General features: G+C 38.1%; 1 long non-coding RNA gene across 1 annotated transcript; it reads left to right on the top strand.

Annotated features, from left to right (window-relative positions):
• Positions 1-1,301: 1,301 nt before the first annotated feature.
• Positions 1,302-10,840, top strand: LOC115921676. The gene is made up of 4 exons (XR_004063033.1): positions 1,302-1,410; positions 4,602-4,737; positions 5,044-5,121; positions 10,661-10,840. It is a non-coding gene; the product is annotated as an uncharacterized LOC115921676 (long non-coding RNA).
• The last annotated feature ends 453 nt before the right edge of the window (positions 10,841-11,293 follow it).

Genomic DNA, 11,293 nt, shown 5'->3' with positions numbered 1-11,293 from the left:
CGTCATTCATGGGGAGACCATGCTTTTTCGCATGCAGCAGCCAAATTATGGAATAAGCTTCCCTCATCACTTCGCTGTGTTGCAACGTACTCCACCTTTAAAACTCATCTTAAGACTTGCCTATTCCATCTGTAAGTTGTATCAGTTTATTTTAATGAATCCATAATTTATATGTTATTTGTATATACATCTGAAATTAATTAGTTATCACCCTTTAGTCTCATTGGCTGTCCGTGTGGGGCCTGTTGGCCTCAGATGCTAGAGCTCCTGTGAATAATGTGCTGACTGGGCTAGTCCCTTAAATTGTCAGTGAACAGAGCAGTTGGAGGGCACCGGCCCTCATCGGGCAGAGCAGAGGATTCAAATGGGTTATAAAAATATTGCAAAATTATTTACTTTACTTGTATCAAAGAGAACTGTTGCTGAGCTAGCGCCATGAGCGTCCCGGGATGGTGTGTGCGCTCTATAAATTTGCACTATTACTATTATAAGGACCCCCTCCTTTTCTGACTGCTACCAGGCTAAGCAATTTTCCTTGTGTTTTTAACGATATTTATTCATATTTGTAAATGGATTTTTTTCTTCTTCTGTGTTCAACTTTGTTATTAATTGTAATTGTGTGGTATCTGGTATATTGTTTTATTCACTATTACTATTATAAGGACCACCTCCTTTTCTGACTGCTACCAGGCTAAGCAATTTTCCTTGTATTTTTAACGATATTTATTGATGTTTGTAAATGGATTTTTTTTTCTTCTTCCTTGTTCAACTTTGTTATTAATTGTAATTGTGTGGTATCTGGTCTATTGTTTTATTCACTATTACTATTATAAGAACCACCGCCTTTTCTGACTGCTACCAGGCTAAGCAATTTTCCTTCTTTTTTTAACGATATTTATTCATATTTGTAAATGGATTTTTTTTTTCTTCTTCTGTGTTCAACTTTGCTATTAATTGTAATTGTGTGGTATCTGGTCTATTGTTTTATTCACTATTACTATTATAAGGACCACCTCCTTTTCTGACTGCTACCAGGCTAATCAATTTTCCTTGTATTTTTAACGATATTTATTGATGTTTGTAAATGGATTTTTTTTTTCTTCTTCTGGGTTCAACTTTGTTATTAATTGTAATTGTGTGGTATCTGGTATACTGTTTTATTCACCCTGTATGCTTGTTTATTGCTTGGCAAAATAAATTGAATTGAATTGAATTGAACACTATATTTAATTGCGGTGATTTGTCGGTTACGAACAGATAGTCATGGCAGGCTTAGATATTTTATAAAACTAGAAGCTATCTTGACAGTACTTCAACAGGAAGCTGGATAGAGACACTTCGTCACATCAAGCTACGAGAAAGCATATCATCATTTCACCGAAATCTACTCGAACACCGCATCCAAATCAGGTAGGCCCAACATCTCTTACATTATGTCTGTTACATATGAGACGTCTTTCTGACTTCGTCAGTTTGTAATTGTATTGATAATGATTTCGATTATTTAGTAGCGCTAAAACGAAAAGTACCTTCGATGCTACTTATTAAGTATCGGCTTGCTTGGTGATGTAGATATAGTAGGCTTACACACACTCAAGACAGAAAGAGTATCGACAATCATTTTTAGGACTCCCCAGTCCCCCCCCCCCCCTCTCACATGGTGCAATCGTAAGCTACTCTATACAAAGTAACATAATGTGATGAGAAACATAAAACTCAAAAATAGGTAAATCAAACTTTATTACTAAGAGAAGAAATATGTTTAATGAGTCTTTTGAAAGAGGCGAGACAGCTTAATTCTCTGATGGAAAGGGGAATGTTGTTCTATGTTTTTGAAGCAGCAACTGTATAGTGTTTTTTGGTGGTTGACTGGTGTGGATTTGGGAATAACTAATGTATATTCAGTTGTTGCCTGCATTTCTTCAGACATTTCTTCGCCTCTTTTTGAGCGGGCTTTTAGTGCACATTAATCAGGAGCTATGCTTTGGCAACTCTGAGGGGTGCGATGGCCCAGTGACCTCGTAATCGGGAGGTCCCGGGTTCGTAACACTAAAGGGCGCTATAGGCGTCCTTTGGTAAGGCATTAATCCTCATTACTCACCTTGAGTTATTACACTGACTCTTTGCTTACACAGATGTAGTGGTACGCTAATTTAGGCAACACATTGAAATAAAGGGGGCGCTATAGCAATATAGGAGTCGGGTTGAGTTGATCAATTGTACGGTTATTAGTTTGACTTTATATACATCTAAAAGTTGAATAGCATTAATTATGTTCCCGATAGTATGCCGGGAACGGGTAAACAACCCCTGGTCTTGAATTCCTGCATTAGATTACAGGTGTTCATTTTCGATAATTACGTTAGACAATAGACTGTTTTTCTGGGGACCTGACATTCTCGCGAAGCTATAGACTCCTCTCATTTTCGTCGGTGCCTAGTTCAAGTCACTCTATCTATTATGCTTTGTCATTGTTTAATTAATACTCCTCTCTTAAAGAGAAGGTTGAGTTTTGGGAAGAGGTGAAAAATAATTTGTGAGCATTATCATTCTTATCATTCAAGTGTGGAAGAACATCAGATAAGACATGTTCCCTGAAAAGCATGGCTCTTCAAATGCCTTCATATTCTAAATATGTCATGTAACATCGTAAAACTCCAGGGTATGATTTTTACGCCACGTGTTCGTGTAGTCCCATATACATCTTTCTGTGTACAGTGTTTGTAACTTTACCAAGACTTGGCCAAATTTCTTATCATTTTGATGACTCCAGAACCTTGCAATACACACAAATTCTTACATGCTGGATGATCAACCTTTTCTGGTTGATTCTACACCGTTTCTTTCACAATGCAATCGCATGACCAGAACTCAACTTCATCTTTAATTGGTGGATTGAACTGATCTAGAGGTCGGATGACCCAAGGGTTATTTTATATATCATATCTTGTAATTGGTTGTCTTCGTAAGGGTCCTCCTGATTGGCTAATATTATCATGTGATATTTAAGCCTCGTCGGGTGCCGGAGTATTTAAATGCCATATGTGCGGGATTTTGTAGCTGAGTTTTATTTCATTCCGTTACCATGTTTAGGATATGCTGCTAGTTTTACTCGTCTATAGGGCCGCCCAGCCTCTGAGAGAATCAGCTATTTCAAAATGTTCTTAAATAATTAATCTTCGTTTGTAACTACTGGAGCTTCCGCTGACTTTATAAATAATAAAGTGGACTTCAACTGTATATCCGAGCTTCTTTCGTTTTCATTTTGTTTCTGAACTTGTCGTCACCGACCCATTACGGGCCCATTACACAGACTTACAAGTACCTTCCTAAAGTTGTCATCACTAAAACACAAATTGGCAACACTGTAACGTATATTGCGACCCCCTCTTCAACTGTACCGACAATTTCATAAACTTTAATTTTCTCAGTTATTGATGACTGAGCAAATTATCGGCCGGCACAATTTTCAATTTATTTTGGAAAAAAAAAAAAATAATGGTGCTCCTTGGGGGGGGGGGGGGGGGGGGGGGGGATGTGAACAATTTTTTTTTTTTTTTGGGGGGGGGGGGCCCTCGATAATTTGAAAAATCGCACCCCCCCCCCCCCTTGAGCGCCATCTCCACAAAAGGGTAAAATTTATGTGTTTTAACTATATTTTTTCTCAGAGGAGCCCCTCCCCCCCTCCTGAATCCGCCACTGATAGAAGGTCCATGATTTCAGAAAGCAAAGAATATGATTGAATGAAGACATTCTGAAGCCTTCCCCTTGCATTGATCAGAGCTACCCGCAATTCCCGTATTTTAAGGCAGCCTGTCGTCTCGAAGCCCGTTCTTTAGTTGAGCGCAATTTGTTCCTTTAGTTTCCGTTATAACTTCATATTGTTCGATTTCGGCTTGGTTAGTCAATGAATTTTTTATGACATGAAGAATGCGATGCATATATATATATATCTATATTTATATTTTAATATCTCTAATGTTCACCTTATAATATTCATATTTGTCTTGCAATGTATCTTTGTATTTTATCAACATGTACATAATTGTTTTCCCTCTCTGTCCATCTGTCCCCTTTCTCCCCTCTCTCTCTCTCTCTCTCTTTCTCTTTCTCTTTCTCTCTCTCTCTCTTTCTCTTTTTCTTTCTCTCTCTCCTGCTTTCCCATCTCTCTTTCTTTTTAACTCAAATTTTTAAATTGAAATATTGTAAAAGATTAATGGTATATAGTATATTCACGCTCTTCATAATTATGTAGATTGCAGTGTGACATTTTAAAATGTATACTTGCTTTTATCCAGCAATTTACTCATGTGCAATTCAGTTACTTTTTACTGTGATATCACTTGAAATGTATAATTGTCTTCACCATCAATGTTTTATTCATGCACAATTCAGTTACTTGTAACTGCGATACATGGAAATGAATCAATAAATACCATTTATTTATTTATCTATCTATCTTGTGTTCATTCTTGATGAGCGGTAAAAGGAAAGTTTCAGTACGTCGCGAATCTATGCTGACATTCTCAATCGTGTTGCAATTTCACCGTAGCTATGTACCGACTCAAAAATGTATTTCATGTTTATTCCATTTTCCTTAGACTTTAAAAATGGCGTCCAAAACCATGATTGCTCTCTACTTTCTGATTGCCTTGGCCGTGGCAGCAAGTGTTTTAGTCGAGGAAGATGAGATCGACAATTCTAATGCGTTGAATGTCGAGAAAAACGTCAAAGGCGGTGAGCAATTAATTTCTAATGTTGTCAACCAACTAAACGAATACCATTACAAAGCAACCGACCAAGTAATTTCATGCTTGTGCGGTCACATATTAAAATTTTCCAACATGTCATTGATTTTTCGACATTATCCGACCAGATTTTAAGAAAGTTTGCACTGACAAGAAAGATACTTTCTATCAATTTTTTTCCTTGCCGATGATTTTTTGTGATAAATTGAGTTGCCAACCGAATTTCGTTTAATTTGATTTGTTGATTTATTATTCTTTCGATCATTTTTCGTCTTTTATTTTGGTATTGTTTTAGTCAAGGAAGATGAGATCGACAATGATAATGAGTTGGATGTCGAGGAAGACATGCCTTATACTCCCCGCAGGAGTAGAAGTAAGCAATTAATTTCTAATCTTGTCAACCAACTAAACGAATACGATAATTACAAAACGACCGACCTATAATAGTACAGCGGATTAGCTCCCCATATAACGAGAATTGTGCACTTTTTGATAAAAGCATGAAACTTCTAGCATAGTTAGTTTAGACCATAAGATTCATTTTCAGATGTGGAGGGAAGTCAGATTTGACCTCTGATGACCCTGAGAGGTCAAATTCAAAATGGCCGCAAGTCCGCATGGTCTAATGTACAAACACGCTTAACTTTTGAACCAAATAGTCCAGAAAAACATTTAAGGTGTCGTTTCCAACTAAATTGAGGATGCCAATGCATTTGGTAATACTTTTGAGATCGCCAGATTTTGGGCTTTGGCATTTAGGTCAAGGTTAAGGTCAAAATTGACTAAAAATAGCAAGTTTTCAATGTTTACAACGAAACAAATCCCATTTATTTGTCATTTGTTCGCTCCTATGTTCTCAAATTTCTTTTAGAGTGGTTCCCCTGCAGACCATGAGATTCATTTTCAGATGTAGAGCGAAATCAGATTTGACCTCTGATGACCCTGAGAGGTCAAATCAAAAATGGCTGCCAGTCCGCCGCATAGTCTAATAATTGTCCAAACACGCTTAACTCTTGAACTAAATAGTCCAGAAAAACGTTTAAGGTGTCATTTCCAACTAAGTTGGGGATGCCAATTCATTTGGTAATACTTTTGGGTACGCCAGAACTCTGGGCTTTGCATGAAGTCAAGGTCAAGGTCAAAATTGACTAAAAAAATAGCAAGTTTTGAATGTTTACAAAAAGTTTTCCCATTTATTTGTCCCCCTATGTTCTCACATTTCTTTAGGAGTGGTTCCCGGCCCTGCATAGTCTCCATCGTAATCCCTGTCAGTTAGTTTATTTCACTAATTATAGCACCAAACCAGTAGTTGTCTTGTAACTGACCATATCAGTGGGCAGCTAGGCAGTATACGGTACAAACCTCAGTTCAAGTCAGGGAAACTGCTCCTTTCCGTTACTGCTCAATAATACTGGTAAGATGTTCTTTAAGTTACTTTGTGTTTTATTTGGTTTAAGTAATTTAAATAATCGCTACAGAGTTTGAGGAACATGCCATAAAGCAAACGAACGTTTCTGCTAACACTATACAAACATCACCTTGACCAGCAACCTGGAGTGCAGGCAGCATTCTTGAGGGATGCATGGGAACTTCTGACAGTACTGAAAGAGATGGGGAATCCATCTCTAGAACAAAGTCAAGACATACTAGTCATTGGCACAAGCGACATATCATGGACATCCAATTGGCTGAAACGGGGAGAAGGATTGAGACCCTAGGTGAGCAGTACACAAAGTTTGTGACAGAAAGGCTAGAGCAGTGTACGACACCTAGCTGTCACACAAACACTTCATACGAACAAGTTGCCATTTTTCAGTCGGCAGCCGGCGAAGGTTATATATATATATGTTAAAACAGAAGGCACAGCTTGCAGCACTTAAGAGTGACTGTGGTCACTTTTTGAGGATTTACATCTCGTGTCAGACAAGGGATGGAGATATGGACAATTTCTTCTCTCATGAAAACCAGGCAGTCCCGCCAGCTTTGTTAACTGGAGGTAAATGCGGTTTGGAGTTAAAGCAGATCTACTTCGCTGCCTGGAATCAAATCTGCTCGAAAACAATAGTGCACCTGTGGCCCAAGCAATAATTATTGATGGTGAAGCTGTGGTTCAAATGCTCAACCCTGGAACATCAAGAACATTTCAAGAGTATGGAGAAAAAGTGTTTGCCCCATACATCTTTGCTCAACTCGAGAAAAGCATCCGCATCCGCATCGACCTTGGCTATGGTGTATACTTACCTGCTAGCCTGAAAGCCTCAATAGGGCAGGAAAAGGGAAAGGGCACCAGAAAAAGGGTGGCTCCTTCTATTTTGCTGCCAGAAAGCTGGAAGGACTTCCTTCGATTCAATGAGAACAAAACCGAATTGTTTGATTTCATGTCACGCGAAGCCGTTTACCTTCCTCTACCACAGGGCAAGGAACTGTATAATATGCAACAGATTGAAGTGGAGTAGTCTGCTCTGCTGCTGAGTCACACTTGGCAGGCCTTGTCCAATGGGTGTAAAAGGGTATCCATACGTATTGTTGGTACTGATGCGGTTGAACTGGCCGTGGCTTCATTTAGCAAGACAGCTCCTGATGCTGGGGATCGCTTTTGGTGTCAGATCAAGCTTTCGGTACAAGGCTTTTCATAAAATCATGATAGTTGCCACCATGAGTCTGACACAATGTATGACTCTTCCAATCTTTCATGTTCACCGGGTGTCACACTGTTTCTACATTCACAGGAAAAACTTAGAAGTCTTTCCCAGAGGTGAATGATTCCTTCAATGAACTCCTGTGCATGCCTAGGGAGGTCAGTGAAGGATCAATGTTACTGCCAGAGCGATTTGTGGTGCTAATACGACCGAACCAGTGAGAGCATGATAGTGAATGATGCCAGGAAACAGCTCTTCGCACAGAAGTCTAGAAACCTGGAGAACTTTCCTCCATCCCAGGCAGCACTCAAGCAGCACCTCAAGCGCACTTGCTACCAGGCCAACTGTTGAAACCAGATATTGGCCAAGAATCCAGAGATGCAGAGCCATCTGACTTGGGCTGGACAAACGAAACAACTGGGTGGCAGCCTCTTTGGACCACTCTCCCGGAAGCATAAAAATTGTGGCATGAATAATCCACTGTCGCTGCAAGAAAGGATGCACTGAACTGTGATCTTGTTCTGGAGACTGTTAGATTTTGATCGTTACCATCATTAGGATATGCATAAGTTGTGGACAGTGCTAAATTCATGTAAATATCTATAGCTGTGGTTATGAACAGGTTTTAGGTCGTATTTGGAATAGCTTTTTTTGTCTTCTGGGCCCAATTTCATAAAGCTGCTAACCGGTAAGCAAATTTTCGTGCTATAACTGTAGCAGACAAATTTGGTTAGCAAGAAAACAAGGCGTCCACCTTGTACGTTCACAATGGATTGCATTGTTACAAAATTCATTTTCGTCCAGTAAGCAGCGTAAGGTTAATGCATTTTCGTGTGCTTTCGGTTAGCAGTGCTTTGAAGTAGAAATTAATACGTAAGCACAGAACCAGCCGATAAGCAGCTCTATGAAATTTGGCCCTGGATAGTCAAAGTGGTGGTACACGGGTCTTTTTATTAATTTTTAAAATAATGAAACCTTAAGTGTCAAAATAGAGGCAAAGTTTATTTTAAAAAAGAAAACAGCACTTGTTTGGCCTAATATGACCTTTAACTTGACCTTATTGCAAATCCCTGAGTTCTGGCGATCTCAATGTATTACGTAATGAATTGGCATCCCCAAGTTAGTTGGAAATGACACCTCAAACGTTTTTCTACACTGGTTCAAAAGTTACCACGTTTGTACATTAGACCATGCGGACTGGCGGCTATTTTGGATTTGACCTCTTAGAGTCATCAGAGGTCACATCAAACTGTTAAATACACTAACTGAAAAGGATTAAGGTGGAGAACTCTGCAGGGGAACCATTCCTTAATAAATTTGAGAACATAGCTAGGGAGAACAAATGACAAATAATGGGGATTTAACCTTCTGTAACCATTCAAAACCTGCTATTTTTAGTCAATTTTGACCTCGACCTTGACATAAATGCCACACCCTGAGTTCTGGCGATCTCAAATGTACTACCAGATGAACTGGCATCCCCAATTTAGTTGGAAATGACACCTTAAATGTTTTTCTGGATTATTTGGTTCAAAAGTTACTGCGTTTATACATTAGCCCTTGCAGACTGGCAGCCATTTTGGATTTGACCTCTCAGTTTCATCAGAGGTCTAATCAAACTGAAATAGACTACCTAAAAAGGATTAAGGTGGAGGACTATGCAGGGGAACCATTCCTAAAGAAATTTGAGAACAAATGACAAATAAACGAGATTTAACCATTTGTAACCATTCAAAACTTGCTATTTTTAGTCAATTTTGACCTTGACCTTGACCTAAATGCAAAACCCTGAGTTCAGGCGATCTTAAAAGTATTACAAAATGAATTGGCATCCCCAAGTTAGTTGGAAATGACACCTTAAATGTTTCTCTGGACTATTTGGTTCAAAACTTAAGCATGTTTGTACATTAGACCATGCGGCCTGGCGGCCATTTTGGATTTGACCTCTCAGGGTCATCAGAGGTCAAATCTGACTTCCCTCCACATCTGAAAATAAATCTTATGGTGAAAGCAAACTATGCTAGAAGTTTCATGCTTTTATCAAAAAGTGCACAATTTTCTTGCTAAGCCGCTGCACTATAATTCCAAGAGTCGTATATAAATGCTTGTGCGGTTACCTATCGAAATGTGCTAACATGACAATGATTTTTCGACATAATCCGACCAAATACTTTCTATCATTTATTATCCTTGCCGGTGATCTTTCGTGATAACTTTAGTTACCAACCAAGTTTTGTTTGATTCGATTTGATTTATTGATTTATTATTGTTTTAATCATTTTTTAATCTTTTATTTTTGCATCATAGAGTGTACGCACTTAAAAAAAAAGTTAGACTAGGTTGTTTTCGTAAGTCAAGCATGAACAATATTTCCAAATCTAAAAAAAAATGCATAAGAAATAGAATGCTCCTTCTATGAATGATAATAATCCACCTCTCCATTTTTCGATACGACACCTCTATCACATAGTTATGAAAATGAGAAAGGTCAAGGAAGACAAACTTGAAAAGTCGGCAATATATTTCTTTCGCTCTTATCTTTACCACCTCTGTTACCAGCCTCAAAATGATCAATGCCATTGTGAACGTAATGATTAGGTTGATAATAGCAATACTTTTAACGCTGATATATGACTCGTGGATGTGCAGTACAGACATAAACAATTTTATTGGTAATATTTACGATGGTCATGATCACTGGCATTGTAATTTTAAATGAATGTGTTGTTGTTTTAAAGAATACAAATTAAGGAGTACTTAACAATCATGACACAAGAAGGCTTTTAAGTGCGCATAATTTCGATCAAAGAGACTTTGCATAACATTTTTTTTAAAAACATTATGAAGGGCATGCTTATTTTCTATAGAAGTCAGGCTCTACCCAATCCATATTTTTCCCATATGTATCTTCATAATTGTTAGGGTTGCGTGAAATTTTACACATAAGAGGGGAAGAAAGGAACCATGTTAGTTCATTGGGTAAGAGTTTGCCAACACTGGGTAATCAACCAAGGTTGGGTACATTTCATCCAACAAACATGCATATTCCCATTTTAACCTCTTTGCAAAATTGTACCCAACTGTAAACTGCTTTAAGAGTGCACATAATTATACACATCTTCATTATCCCACTAGCAGAATCACACCATATCACATAACAATACTGTTTCTGAAATGCAATCGGTGCATGCACATTGTCAACAAAATTCCTTAGAATTTGTTTTAATATTTTTTACTAAATCTTTATATTCTCTCTTTGCTTTAATTCAACAGTAGGGGAAGAGTAGCTTCGAGAAGATCGGAAAGTATACTAGCTGGATCTTTTCCATGTGGTCAGACGTCTGCTCTGTTTGTTGAGACTTTTTTCAAATTAATGCGAGAAAAACAATCATCGGTGATCAGTCATCACTGACCTTAACCCTAACCCCAACGAATTCATAACCTTGTCTCTAAAATATAAACATTCAATAAATATATATAGTACAATTTGCCTACATGTAGCCCAATATAGTTTTGTGTTGACAACAGGTTAGTCAATTCACTGGAAATTTGATTGTTTTGATATAATGCATTCAAGAGTGCAATCTTGTACATATGTTCTTCATGGCTGTGTAGATAAAACGTGAAAATGAAACCATTGAGGGGTATACATTGATAAGTTGTAAATTGTCAAATTTTTAATCAGCTGCTTTATTCTCTGACAAATTGTGCACAAAACTGTCTCATTAAATGGAATGACGTAATAATTCCTCCTCGGGTTAACTTACTTTTGTTCATGTTGTGAAAGGGGTACCTATGAAAATTAGGAGAGAGAAAGAGAGAAAAGAGAGAGAGAGAGAGAGAGAGAGAGAAGAGGGGAGGGAGGAGGGAGGAATAGCAATGGAGCAGGCATACTAAATAGAGATA

Source organism: Strongylocentrotus purpuratus, unplaced genomic scaffold (assembly GCF_000002235.5).
Source record: "Strongylocentrotus purpuratus isolate Spur 01 unplaced genomic scaffold, Spur_5.0 spur5_scaffold_10, whole genome shotgun sequence".
Classification (NCBI taxonomy): domain Eukaryota; kingdom Metazoa; phylum Echinodermata; class Echinoidea; order Camarodonta; family Strongylocentrotidae; genus Strongylocentrotus; species Strongylocentrotus purpuratus.
This window is presented reverse-complemented; position numbering and strand designations above follow the sequence as displayed.